Source organism: Fopius arisanus, unplaced genomic scaffold, assembly GCF_000806365.1.
Source record: "Fopius arisanus strain USDA-PBARC FA_bdor unplaced genomic scaffold, ASM80636v1 scaffold00024, whole genome shotgun sequence".
NCBI lineage: Eukaryota > Metazoa > Arthropoda > Insecta > Hymenoptera > Braconidae > Fopius > Fopius arisanus.
This window is the reverse complement of record NW_011887763.1, coordinates 237,207-251,661: the sequence shown is the minus strand read 5'-3', so window position 1 is coordinate 251,661 and position 14,455 is coordinate 237,207. Positions and strand designations below refer to the sequence as shown.

Below are 14,455 nucleotides of genomic sequence, written 5' to 3'. Positions count from 1 at the left end.
TTCACCATGAAATGCAAAATGCAAAATTACTCTCTCCCATTTATTTATTTATTTTTTGACTATTTGATTATTTGTTGAAATAATAATAAATAATAATAATAATAATGGTATTATATTGTCCGGTGGACTCAATGTTTGCCCTCCGGATGTGCCGTATTGTGTTGAAAATTTTTAATATTTTATCTCAGGAAGAGAATCGAATCGCAGCAACTTGAAGACATTTGTTTACTCTAGTGGATGATGAAGAGAAAGAGGGGATTCCCCTCGTGTTCTCGTGAATCTCTTTTGAATTTTTTCATCCCATTTGATTTTTTTCTCCTTCCAGGTATCATTGCTTTGTATGCAAACAAAATATGCGCCTCGGAAATGGCTGATCGATGGCCGTGAATGGCGAATTGTCGGAGAACGTGACTCCTCTCGCTGAAAAATGGAAGCTGAGAAAAAAAAATTTATGAAAAAAATAACTAGGCGATCCGTTATGTACCCTAAGGATCCAAACTCGTCGGTAAAGTACACGATCCATAAACAGCCGTTGGCTAAAGATCACTCTCACTCGTGACATGATGACCTCTAGTTTATAAATCGGGGATTCCCAGTTGGAGGGACTAGGTGGCAGCATTTTCTCCTCGAGAATTTTTTCACATTTTTTTTTGAATTAACGAAAATAATACTTTCAATGAAGATAGAATCGTGAAGTTTACGGGATTCGACAGGGGAAACCCTAGACTTTCTTCTGGAGTCATGAAAAAAATTGGGGAATCACATATATATTTTTTTTTATTTACTAGAGATGAACGCGCGCGTATTGTTACTTTTGTTTTGTTGTTACATGAGTTTTCATTTCATTTTTGGATAGATATATAAGAACCGGAATTCAAATATTCAGATTCAGACTCTGAGCTAGAATCAGAGAGATTATAAAATTAAAAGCTCCAAATTAAATTTTTTTTTAGATTTCCCTTAGGTTATAAAAATATAAGAATTCCATGATGGGATTTCTCACGTCTTTTTTCATCATAAAATATTGAATAAAGTATATGGTTTATATTTCATATATATAAATATATATAATACATATTTACATACATATATACACATCGAATAAACTGGTTTCAAAAAACATTTACATTGGATTTTTTTAAAGGGAAAAAGAAGAAGAATATGTACATATATGTATATGGAATATATAAGGTTTTTTTTTTTAGCATTTGGAGGCAGATGATTTTGTGAGCTGTTTATTCAGTGAGTGTGCGCAGTGAGAAGTTGGTGTTTGTGTTGAGGCAGGGAATAGCCGTGGAATAGAGAGTGTGGAATAGTTGCCTGGAGATGAGGGTGAGAGGGTTGTGAGGAGTGAGGGTAAAGGACGTGGAGGCGGCATGAGGTTTCCATGCGGCACCGGTGAACCGTCAGTATCGTGTCGCGACTCCTCCGTGACGTATCATCTGTGCTGTGACAAATAAAAAAAAAAAATCCATCTCCACCAACCCATAAGCAGTTTGTTTAAAATCTGAAAGCGAAATTATTCTCTTTATTTCTCCCATTAAAAAGGAGTTACGCCGGACCGAATCAATGCCCGAGGCTCACGTGTCGTTTACCCAGCGATTTTAAACAACAAAGTGGATTAATTTGGTATGTATGTTGTGTTTGGAATTTTTTAGTTAACATAAGCTCGGGAATCAATTCCACAAAATTTAAATAACGAAGCAGATCAATTTCCCAATTGCTAGGGCGTTGCGCCATAAAAAATTCAATTCATCAATTGATATGATTTTAATTATTGATTAAAATTCGTCAGAATAACACTAACGACGCGGAATTAATAATTGGAGAGCTGATTAATTAAGAATGAATATGAATAATTTCGTATGAATACCATTTATGGATTTATGATGATCTCGTTCATGAGAAGGGCATGATTTTATTGGTTATCAATTGGTAATTATGAATAATTGGGGTGGGGAAAATTAACAAGGCTGCGGCTTGCCACCGAGTTTGTACAAAAAATCGTAAAAAAACTTATTATCCTGTTTCCGCGTTGATTTTTTTCGCGACAGGTTCATACGGAAGCGCAATGCGTACCGCACGCTCGTTTCGCCGGTCGTAACGAGAGGCGCACACCGTGCGTTATTACCTCTTTGTGTCGTATCTCCATGTGCAACATCGTAAAATAAACCATATGCTGATGAATAAATGTGTTAACGAGTTTGAAAAAATGGCGAATTGACAAATTTTCCTCGCGGCTCAGGGTAATCTCACGTTATGCATCGTACAATGACCGCCAATGATCTCGCGTAATTGTGGAACAAACAAACACCATGTGCTGGGGTCATCTGATATATAGCGGAAAATCCGACGGTAAATTGTCAGTTTTATAAATTTAACTCGAATTTTTAACAATTACTTATTAATCCGGGGAAAAAAAAATTGCAATCGGAATTTTTTCCGAATTTTCATAAAATTTCTGGAAAAATTTTCAGACATTTTTTTTTTAAGAAACCAAAAAATAGTGGAAATAAAAGAATTTTATTTTGAGGATACGTTGGGAGAAATTTTTCAAAAATTTGAATAGGAAATTTTTTTTTAATATTGAAAGATTAAAAAAGGAAAAAAACAATAGTATAATTAAAATAAAAAATTATATTCGCGAAAATCTTTCCCACCATTTTTTGGTTTTTCATTTGATTTCGGGAAAACGAAAAAAATGGAAAATTACGGGTTCCATTCGATTTACCTCCAATTTAAATTTGAATGTCGCAAATTTGGAATCGCGGGTATTGCGGGATAAAAATTTCGGGAATTTGAAAAGCCAGAGGAAAATGGTGATTAGTGCGTACGAGAGAGAACAATCGGATGAGGGAATATTCCGTGAGCTCATGTGAGGCATACGGTAATTGTGCTGTTGGATTTGATTGTAGAAAGAGGGAGGATGGCATTTTTTCATTGCAGACGAGAAACGCTTTTTCAAGTGATTAATTGTCCTGGTCATGGGGCTATTCAGATAGATATTTAAAGAGTAATTACTGACACTGAAAATTTGTTGTCGAGGCTTTCCCCGTAAGTTGTGGAAGTTATAATCCCATTTCACTGTCAAATGACATGAAAACGTCCGAACGGAAAATCAACAGGAGTAATTAGAGTTTTAATGCCCAGGATTTTCGTGGGGCGGTGAAAATTAGGGGAAAACAATTAGAACGTCGAAGGATAGGTCTCTATTTTTTAAATAAATTACTCTGAGGACAACTCGTGGTGCAGTACGATTTACCAGCATGTTCTATTCAGTGGCACACATGTCTAGGGATGATTTAAGAACCCGAGCTTTTTCAAACTTTTTCTTTTATCCTTCGCGTTCTGCCAACTTGATCTTGGCACGGACATTAATTTTCGTTAAGGCATTACGTGCTTGCGATCGATGATTATCAGTACATGAGCAGAATTTCAAGGCCCATTTTCCTCGAAGGGGGAAAATCCCGGGATTTTTTCATTGTAATCTTTGTAATCTTCTTACGTTTTATATATTATTGCAGTTAATTTTGCGGGGAAATTATGGAGAATGTCATGATATGTCGGAAATATTTTCCATTACGTGGAATATTTTTGTTTTCCACTGATCATCAGTGGATCACTGACAATGCGATGAAATAACGAAGAGAATGGATTTCCAGGTGTGGAAATATGAGTGGAGAATCACGAAGAAACGAGGAACTCCTGTCTCCATATTTTATCGTGAATTTAATCGCGTGGAGTTCTATCTCGATAATTAATCAGATTCTGTGGGAATCGTATGAAAATTAAGGATTAAATATGCAGATGATGATTGAGATTCTGGCCAAATTGTTGGGATGCGAAAGAAATGATAAATAATCCTTCCAATAACAGGACACATTTTTCCATTGCAATTTCATTTTTTTCGGGCAGTTTTCACGAAATTTCTTGGAATCGAAGGGAGATACCGAGATTTTCATAGATATCTTTTTTGGAGCTATCCTTTTTCTCTTTGGAAAATGTTCTTATGAAAATCTTGCTATTTTCTTTTTATAGTGAGATATCAACGAAAAATCGGTTGATTCTGCTTGACAATTCGTTTTAACCGGTTTTCCCCTATTGCAATTGTTGCCCCTAGACTCGATTCTGTTTGCAGTTGCCGGGAATTAACTGTTTATTTAGACGTGAAATCGATACGGGTATTACCAGGACTTAATGAAAGTCGGTCTCTCAATCAGCACTGAGTGACTCCCCCGATCCGCAGTGGCAAATACCCCTGGAAAGAAACATTTAATTAAATTTCTCTGCTCTCTTTAGGGCGCAAATGATCTACCGAAACTCGGAAAATAATATCGTAAGGCTGAAGTTCCCAGTAGTTACAGAATTCAAACGTTCAGACTCGGAGGTTGTATTTGAGTTTAATAGCACCGATGCCAGCAATTGGGAGTATCACAATGTCTACTCCCATAGTTGAACTTTAGAAAATTGTCGAGAGGAAAATGGAGTTGACTCTAACCCATCTCTCAGAGAGAACTTCAAAATACCAGAGTGATCAGTTCTGGGAGTTAGTTTTAACAGTCGAATGCCCCCGGCAATCATTGGAGTTTATTCAATAAAATATTACAGAAATTTCATAAAAATAATTAATTAAAAAAAATCATACATTATATTTCATATTATATGTAATATTTGTATTTCTTTTATTTGTTTGAAAATAATTATTTATACTTCTTTTTATTTTACCACGTGATTTATTAATTTCAGATAAATTTTTAGTAGAAGTGACGGAACTCGTGATTTTTAGCGGGAAAATGACGGGAAATGGAAATTAAAACAAAAGATTGGGAAGATTTAAATAGAGAAAAGGGTGAGGATGGAATTGGCAAATTTATTGTCAAAGGGAAAAATGGAGGGAATGAAAAAATGGGATTGCCTACCCCCGAGGATTATTTTGTACTCTGGAATAGAAAAACGAAAAAGGAGAAAGTGTAAAATCGACTTTTACTCTCCCAGAGGTCTCCTACATGTTCCTTGGACCGACTGGTGGTCTTTGATGTTAATGTGTCCTTTCAACTCTATGATGTTCTCTCTGTCATGGACGACGCAATTATGCTGACCTCGGTTTTTCACCGATGGCATATAACTGTCTCCAAAGTAATACGGAATTTTCAGACCTACATCTCATGAAAATTTTGAATTTTTCGATTTCAGTGAATATCGCACCAATTGTCATGTTGTCCTGATACTTTTTCAAAAATTTTGAATTTTCAAATTTCAGTGAATACCTCCACCATTTTCATGCTCCCCTGATACATTTTTGATAATTTCGAATTTTTCAATTCCAGTGAATAGCTACTAGATTATCATGCTCCCCTGATACATTTTTGACAATTTCGAATTTTTCAATTCCAGTGAATAGCTACTAGATTATCATGCTCCCCTGATACTTTTATAAAATTTTTGAATTTTCAAATTTCAGTGAATACCTCCTCGATTCTCATGCTCCCCTGATATTTTTTCAAAAATTTCGAATTTTTAAATTTCAGGGAATACCTCCTCGATTCTCAGGCTCCCCTGATACTTTTTCAAAAATTTCAAATTTTTCAATTTCAATGAATACCTCCTCGATTCTCATGCTCTCCTGATACTTTTCCAAAAATTTCGAATTTTCAAATTTCAGGGAATACCTTCTCCATTGTCATGTTCCCCTGATACTTTTTTGAAAATTTAAAATTTTTCAATTTCAGTGAATACCTCCTCGATTTTCATGCTCCCCTGATACTCCTCTCTCTCACCTTTTCAACTCTGAACTTGAGAATAATTACGAGACATTACCATGCTTATTACTCCCCAATAAACGTCCGTCCAGAAATATGATCTGGGTTATAACCATTCCCAATTGCGTTTCACGGTTATGAAAGTTGTGACGGAGGTTTTGCATGGAGAGAAATATTCAACACAATTTTTTCCTTCTGGTAATTGCCCCGCGAATTTTTTATACCTGAAATTGTAGTAAAAATTGAACGTTCAATAAAAACTATCTTTACCCCGATTTTCGGTTGAAATTCTTGAATTGAATAAATGAAGATACCAAATTTAAAGATTTATTCCATTTTTCAAAATGTTTGCACTGTAATTTTAAGAATCAATATTTTTTTTTTCAAAAATCAAATTTTCCTCTGAAAATTCTTAAGCTAAAAAAAAAATTAATTTTCAAATTGTAAATATCCATGAGGCGGCATCCGAATTCGAGAAGCATTTCAAAAAATATATTTGTATGTTAATAAAAATGGAGGAGTACGTAAATTAAATTTCGTCTAATTGTTTTCATGTATTTGCCCTGGACGGCCATTATTTCCGGTGATGCTAACACGCGTTATTTCCATTCGTTTTTCGCATATCGTTGAACGATAAATTCATGTGGCCAACTTTCGGGCCCGACGCCAGCACGTCGGATCATATATATATACCTGGCTTTATCGTAGCCATCATTTTATCGACGCTCGTTTCCACAATTTCAACTGGACCATTCCCGGAAATCTAGGTTCAACCCCCACCCACCGACCAACCACCCACCACCCACCGCCGCCCACTCGGATTTTTTCTTTTTTCCGTCGGCGATTTTTCTTTTTCACTTTTCGCCCTGTCATCGAAGTATTCCTCCCTTAAGTTTTCTAAATCCATTTTTCGGTGAGGAAATTTTATATTGAGAGTAATTAATTAATACATATTGGAGGGCAGATGGAATTAGTGTAAAAGGAATTTATTTTAATTCAAAAGGGCTTTAGTTCTGGTTTTTACGTGTGAGGGGCGATTTTTCTTTTCTTCCCGCATCTTTATCGACATTTTAACGTTAAATTCCCCTATGGCCGGACTTAATACTCACCGTTATCACTGGAGCCGGCCCGACAGTTTATTTACGATCCAATTCAACAAGTCAAGGTGTAAAAAAAGGAAAATTGAGTAATTTCCGTAAAAGAATAAATCATTAGAAGAATGGGTTTAATTTTTTCACTCAATATCCGTGTAAAAAAAAATTGTCATCAGAATTTTCAAAAAATTCCTGAAAAACTTTTCAGAGTTTCGAAAATTTTTTGAAAACTTTTTCAAAACCTTTCCCAAAAATAAAATTGTTTTGCTTCCCAATTTTTTTTTTGTTTCAAAAAAAAAAATTTTGGAAAGTCCTCCAGAAATTTTTTGAAACTCTGAAAAAAATATTCCGATTACATTTTTTTTTTTACCGGGATAAATAATTTATTCAACTCCAATACCCGATTTTATTACAATGATATAAAATATATTTCCAAACTGAAATAAAATCTTTGTTTAATTTTATTTACCTCTGAACGTCCACCAGAAATTTCCCCCAGAAATTATCAACATCACGAGTTCAACACTTAATCATAATTTTTCTCATAATTCTTCATGCTCCGTGCGTATAAAAATATATTCCCTAAATCCTAGTTAATGATGTTAATCCCTGGACGTCGAGTAACCCGATGGTTAAAAAGAAAGCCGGAATAAAACCCTAGCATTACCGGATCCAGGTCACGTATTTATTGGTTTATAGTTTTCTGCATGAAGCAAAAAAGACTTGCAAAAAAAAAAATGTAATAAGAGTTATGCTCCAGTAGACAATGGGCTGGGATCAGTGAGAGAAGCAATTATATGGGAAGAACCTGGGGATTTCCGTGACCAGTAGCCAATCATAATTGATCGTTGGGGAAGGAATCGCTGTGATTATCGGATGCCATCAATCTGATCGACGTTTCATACTCCCCCGGTGGACCCCATGATCGATCTACATGACAGGGAACATAATTTTTAGCTACTGGAAAACACGCGGGGCCTCATTTTATCGGATAAATGCACGCTATCATCAGAGATTCATACGCAATTAGATATTGTACATATAATACTCGGTATTTTATTCACTCCGAGTAAATTCATTGAGCATCTTTATTTATTATTATTTTTCATACCGATTATTTTTTATTTCGATTTTCTGTTGAATTCCGTAAAATTATTATTTTTAGGAAAAAATTATAAAAAGTTCACGGCCGAGGATTTAGTAAACACGAAGATCCCTTGAATAGGAGACATTAGATTGTTTATCGGTCTCTCTCGCAATCAATGCCATTATTTTTTACGTCACACAAATATCGCCGTGAAAGTTTCCGGGACGAGCACTTGGGAGCGAGTTGGCATTTTGGATTGTGAGGGATAATTGGACAGCTATGGTGGCCATTTTCCCCATTTCCAGTGTCATTTCAATATTTGCAATTCATCCTGTGAAAATATTTCAGAGTATCAATGTCAACCATTTTTCGTTTATTAGATCGTGGACAGGAATTAGTAAATAATAAAGACTGGATTAGAAAAAAAATAGACTTGAACTTTTATTGAATTATTTATTGAATTATTTATTCAATTACTTATTGAATTTAGAATATCATTCTGACCTCTCCAGCTCAACTCACTCTAGACTCATTTGATAAAAGACTCTTGTTTATTCATCTCTCTCTGTTTATGTTTATGCAAATTGCTCTTCTTATCCTGATGCTGTTCTAAGAAACATGATAAAATACTAATATGGTCTAGAATCGCCATGGGCTAAGTATTAATTTTTGTACACTCACATCAAGTACTCCCAATAGCGCACAAGTTTTTTATCAAAGAATTCTTTCCCAGGGAATTTCTCCTAAAGTATTTTTATAAAAAACTGAATTCTGGGCATACACCAAAATCAGGCATTCAGAGGAAAAATCGCATAAAGTGACGCCTACCGATTTTTTTTTTCTCTGGAAAAAGAAAACGAAGAGGCCTGACAAATTTTTTCTCTGGAGATTTAATTTTCAATGCGTTTTTTATTTTCTGGATCGTCCAAAATTTTGGACAACACCATTGTTATTTAAATAATTCACAGCAAATGAAAAATGAATGCTTTTTTATGATGGAAATATTTTTCTAGTGCACCCGTGTAAAAAATTGTAATGGAAATATTTTTTCCGAATTTTTAAAAAATTTCTGGAAAACTTCAGAAATTCATTCTCAATTTTTTTTGGTTTAAAAAGAAAAATTTTTTGAAAAGCATTCCAGAAATTTTGGAAAATTTGGAAAAAAATATTTCCATTACAATTTTTTTTTTAACCGAACACCCAGGGGATCTAGTATCATATCCACGTAATGAATTCGGTATTACGCAAAAAGCATTACTGAAAAACAGGAACGTAATTATTATGGGGATTACGTCTTCGGATGCTCTTCCGTTCCCCGAATTTTCTCACATACTCAATCCACACGATGGAATAGTACTGCATACAATAGTATATTATCCGTCACAACTCGTTATCTTGTATTCCCACATTATATACCTGGATACACTTTACAACTTGGCGCTCGCTCATTTTCATTCCGAGTTTTTCAATTTCACTTTTACGGGTTCAGAGGTAAGGCTTTTTGAAAGTCGGATGAGTCGTCATTACGTCGGTCTAAATAGCTCCTGTTTATGAGATATGAATCTATTTTCGGGGATTCCCCTATCGCGAGGGGAATCTCCGGCGGGAACCTTTGTAATTGGATATTCAGGCATTTTTTCATGGAGGGAAATTATGAAATTAAGAGATTAATAGAAAGGCTAATGGTTGGAAGAGAAAAGAAATCATGTAATTATGATAAATTAATTGTAGTTATTATGACCATGAAAATTTAAACTTGAATTAAAAAATAATTCTGAATAATTGAGAAATTAGTGATCATTTTGAATTCAAATTTCATTTTGTTCCTGCAAAATTATTTTAAAAATTCTAAATAAATTCCAAGACTTTTCCCTAAATTAATCACAGGTGTAATCTCGGGTTTACGACGTCATGAATAATTTATCGAGTTATGGAGGGGAGGACTAATGCAAAAAATAATTCCAACGCGAATAGATTTTTCAGATGAAATCTCCGTGCAACGCGTATTCCAGCGGGATAATTAGTTATTTAATTCCGAGGAGTAATTAATCTGGAGATAAGGGGGAGAGAGGATGTGGAGTGGATATTTCGCATAGCAGGAAACCTGGGGAAGTTGCTTGTAATCGAAAGTGTGCCCCGGGTGGTAGCACCCGGAGAATAGGAGGCAACATTAGGCGTTCAAGTTTCAGGGAAGCATCCACTTTTATATTGCCACAATAAAGTATCCCTCTCCCAACTTTCCACGCAAGACTTCGGTGTTATCATCTTCCTTTTCCTCGACGCCTAAAAATTCCTGTATTTTCGCTACTTTCGGAAGGACTGAAATAATTTTATCCGAAATTTTGGCACCCAGGTAAAAAAAAAATTGCAATCGCAATATTTTTTGCAAATTTTCAAAAATTCCGGGGAATCTTTTCAATTTTTTTTTATAAAACCAAAAAAATCGGAAAACAAAACCATTTTTTTTTTTTGGGAAAGGTTTTGAAAAATTTTCAAAAATGGAAATTGGAAAATTTTTTTAATACTTTAGATGGCGTATTTTTTGAGAATATTGAAAAATAAAAAAGGAAGAAAATAAGACTATGATTAAAAGAGAAAATTATATTGGCAAAAATTTCTAGAAAATAAAAAAAAAATCAAAAACGAATATTTGAAAAATTTTCCAGAAATTTTTGGAAAATTCGGAAAAAATATTCTGATTACAATTTTTTTTACCGGGGCATCAACTGCAGGAAATTGTCTGAAAAATTCTCCCCTTGGTAGCAGTAATTGAGTTTCATCTTCCAGAGCATTTTCCCCCGAAAAAAATGAAACAACCAAATTATTTAAATTAATAAACGACACCCCTTTCGGGATAGCAAATAATGAATAAAAATTTCGAAAACGACAAGTCGATCTCCGGGAAATTGCGCCACCCCTAGACTAACCGTCTCACCAGGAACATCTCCTGAATTGCACCCAATAAAGTTAGTCAATTTCTCATGCATCCGAAAGGCTTCAGAAATTGAAACCACAAGAGAGGGCATCATAGAATTCAACGATACGCTGTACAAAGATGCATTACGCGGACTAATTACCGCGGATTTCAATTCCCCGAATTGCTGACAACGTAAAATCTCCATAAAATACCCCCACTCCTCTCGAAAAAAATCATGCAAAGTAACATTACACTAAATATTCATCAGGTACTTTGCAACTCCATGCGATAAACTATTACGATAATACCGGGGAATGGGGTATAATCGAGGGTTTTGGCTCTCGTCTCCGGGATATTCCTCTTTGATGGGGGAGGATACCTCATTCGTTTTGGTCACGACTCCTAGACGATGCCTCATTACACGCCTAGAGTGAAAGAATATTACCAAAAAAAAAAATAGCAGAGGAAGAGGAAAAGTTTTGTTACAAAACGGTGGAAAAGGCGACGGCGGCTCGTGATAGTCAAGCGTTCGCTTGGCACGATTATTATTTTAATTCCACTTAAACATCCTTAACGATTATCCATGCTAAATCGTGACGAGTGTTAAAGTGTTGATCCATCGCTGGTACAAAGCAACAGCAATAATTTTCGCCCCATTAAATCTTTAGGTTGGACCCACTGTACACTGATGATTTAACGTGCGTGAAGGTGCACTTTAAGCGTTATAAACGCCAGTCGGTGATAAATTTCATTTATTCTCTCGACATCACACTTTTCGCACTGTTTTTCTCGAGTGGATAGAAACGCGTGAAAGGTCAGACGATTTTTTTACCGATTTTTTTTACCGATTTTTTACCGATTCTTTTACCGATTTTTTACCGATTTTTTATCGTTGAAATTCGGGAATCGAGAGAGATCTATTGTCGAATATCGTGACGCAATGATTTCAGGACTGATTTCATGTCATTTCAATTTTTTTCAATAAAATTTTATAGGGTCTTCTCGGCTTTTATTCATATTTAATTTTTTTTACCCAAATAAAAATTTTTATTGACATATCATCGACAAAGTTTATATTTCCACCGATCATTAAGGAGATTTTATACGTACATAGAATCGCTATTTACCATATAAAATGATTTTTTTCAAAGTGAAGATTTATAATTAATTGATTTCATTTTATATGTCAATTAATACAGAATTGTTACGTCGATTGCATATTTAATTATGAAATAACAAACTTTGAATGAAAAATTAAATATCAAACCGACTCTAAAATTTAATAATAAATTTACCTGTAAAATAAAATGCCGTAATTACAAATCTTTGCTCTAAAATAAAAAAATCTTGTAAATTCGAGTTTGATTATTGTTTTAAAAAATTACTATTTGCAATCGATATTGCAATTTCAATTTAAAATGAAGAAACTTATAATTATTTCGCTCGGGTATTGATCGCATTGTTCAGTAAGGAAAGCACCCAGAAATTTGTACAACAATTATCTCCACTTGGTGAATAATTTAATGGTTGCTTTTCAAGGCGATGCTTATTACCCCTTTCACTAGGTTCTCTTGTCCATCCGCTTGTTATGCAGATCGTCGTTGGCATTCTCTCCAATTAGAACGCTCTCGTCGACTAGATTTACATGCCAATAGTCGGTACATCCCTCGTTTTGCACTTTCCAAAATGATGATTCGGTTAAACTAATCAGTCCTCTTGGGTGCAATTCCAATCCCCAATCCCCTCCAAACAAATCGCTTTTTCCATTGCAAACCCAGAGAACAATCAATAACAATTACCAGCAAATTAACGTAAACATAGAGTTTTTTTACAATATTTTTTTCTTTGCACGGAAAAATAATTTTGCCAATAAATTCAGTCGAAGATTGGAACAAAGAGAATGTATGGCCTAATTTGTTTATGAGAAGAAAAAAATTTATTACATCAAATGTTGTTGAATTAAATTGTTCGATCGTTTTTACGGTAGCTTTTAATTTATTTTTATGCAAAAACCTCGAGAATTCTTTTGAGGATTGATTTCCTTGTGTTTTTTTTTTGTCAGCACATGGATATAGACGCTATCGCATTACTCTCTAAGGAAAACAATTGCTTCATGCAATTATCAATTATTGTTTGTAATTGGAGAAAACACTGTTACCTGTGGATTATTTTTAAGTCAATTGGGGGAATTTATTCCAGTGAGATTGTGGAGTTTGTCGAGTGCGGAAAGAACAAATAGTTTGAATGCACTTTTTTTTTCGGTTTTATGTTTTTTATTTAATTCCTGAATTCCACGGTAATACGGGACATTCGAATGGATTAGCATTTTCTCAGTGGAAAAAATATCTCTTTCGTTTTCGGAATTATCATTTATTCCTAATTTTATTCTTCAAATTTTTTACGGAGTAGTTAAATAAAAAATAAATAAATAAAAACGAATATCACGAGTCAGGAAATTTCAATAAAAAAACTAGGATCGAATATTCAGGGAATTTTTTCAGCTGATTCGAACAATGTATTGAAAATGAAAAAAGTACCAGGGTAAAAAAAAAATTGTAATCGGAATATTTTTTTCGAATTTGCAAAAAATTTCTGGAAAACTTTGCAGAAATTTTTTTTATGAAACAAAAAAAAATTGCAAAACAAAACAATTTTATTTTTCGGAAAGGTTTCGAAAAATTTTTCAAAAATTTGAATAGAAAATTTTTTTTAATAATTTCGATGGCATTTTTTTTTTGAGAATATAGAAAAATCAAAAAAGGAAGGAAACAACACTATAATTAAAAGAAAAAATAGTATTCTCAAAAATTTCTAGCAAATTATAAAAAAAAAATTCCGAAACAAATTTTCGATGGCATTTTTTTTTTGAGAATATAGAAAAATCAAAAAAGGAAGGAAACAGCACTATAATTAAAAGAAAAAATAATATTCTCAAAAATTTCTAGCAAATTATAAAAAAAAATTCCGAAACAAATTTTTGAAAAAAATTTCGAAACATTTCCCAGAAATTCAATTTTTTGTTTCCCGATTTTTCAATGAAATCTCAATTTTTTCTTGGATAATCCTGAAATGCAATTCCAATTATTTTTTCCCATCAAAAATGTCACATGGGTTGCATCAAGAAAACTCTAGAGTACTCCATAAAAAAATTCTGAAACAAGTTTATATTCTTCCTCATGACAAATTAATTTCTCTAGAGTCGAGGCAAGAGCCCCAATTATTCTCGATCTCTTAAAATTCCTGTATCTTGAAAACGGGTTAATCGACTTTCCGCAGAACGATATTGATGTGCAATTGTGAACAAGTACTTTAGAAAGGTACATCGATGCATTACGGACTCTGGGTGAATCGATTGCTCGTCTCCTTGAAATGTCATCGATCCTCTTGAAAAATCAATTGATGAATAAAAAGCCAAGTCCTTGCGAAAGAGCATCTTCCGTGAAGACGACCCGGAGGGTTACGGACACTTGCCTACAACTCTGAAATATCGAAATTACTCGTGTAAAACTTGTTCACTCGACCATTGAATGTTACGCTAGTAACAGTTGACTCGTGCGTGGATTATGAATGAACGAATGCCTCCGAATAAGGAACTCAT

The 14,455-nt window shown here is 34.1% G+C and overlaps 1 protein-coding gene across 1 annotated transcript in view; it reads left to right on the top strand.

The window, feature by feature from the left end:
* Nucleotides 1-1,490: 1,490 nt before the first annotated feature.
* The window catches only part of LOC105264583 (mucin-12), a 34,995-nt gene continuing 22,030 nt past the window's right edge, over nucleotides 1,491-14,455 (top strand). Inside the window, exon 1 of the mRNA XM_011301544.1 lies at nucleotides 1,491-1,629. The gene's annotated coding sequence lies outside the window, so the exon portion shown is untranslated. The remainder of the gene's footprint in view (nucleotides 1,630-14,455) is intronic.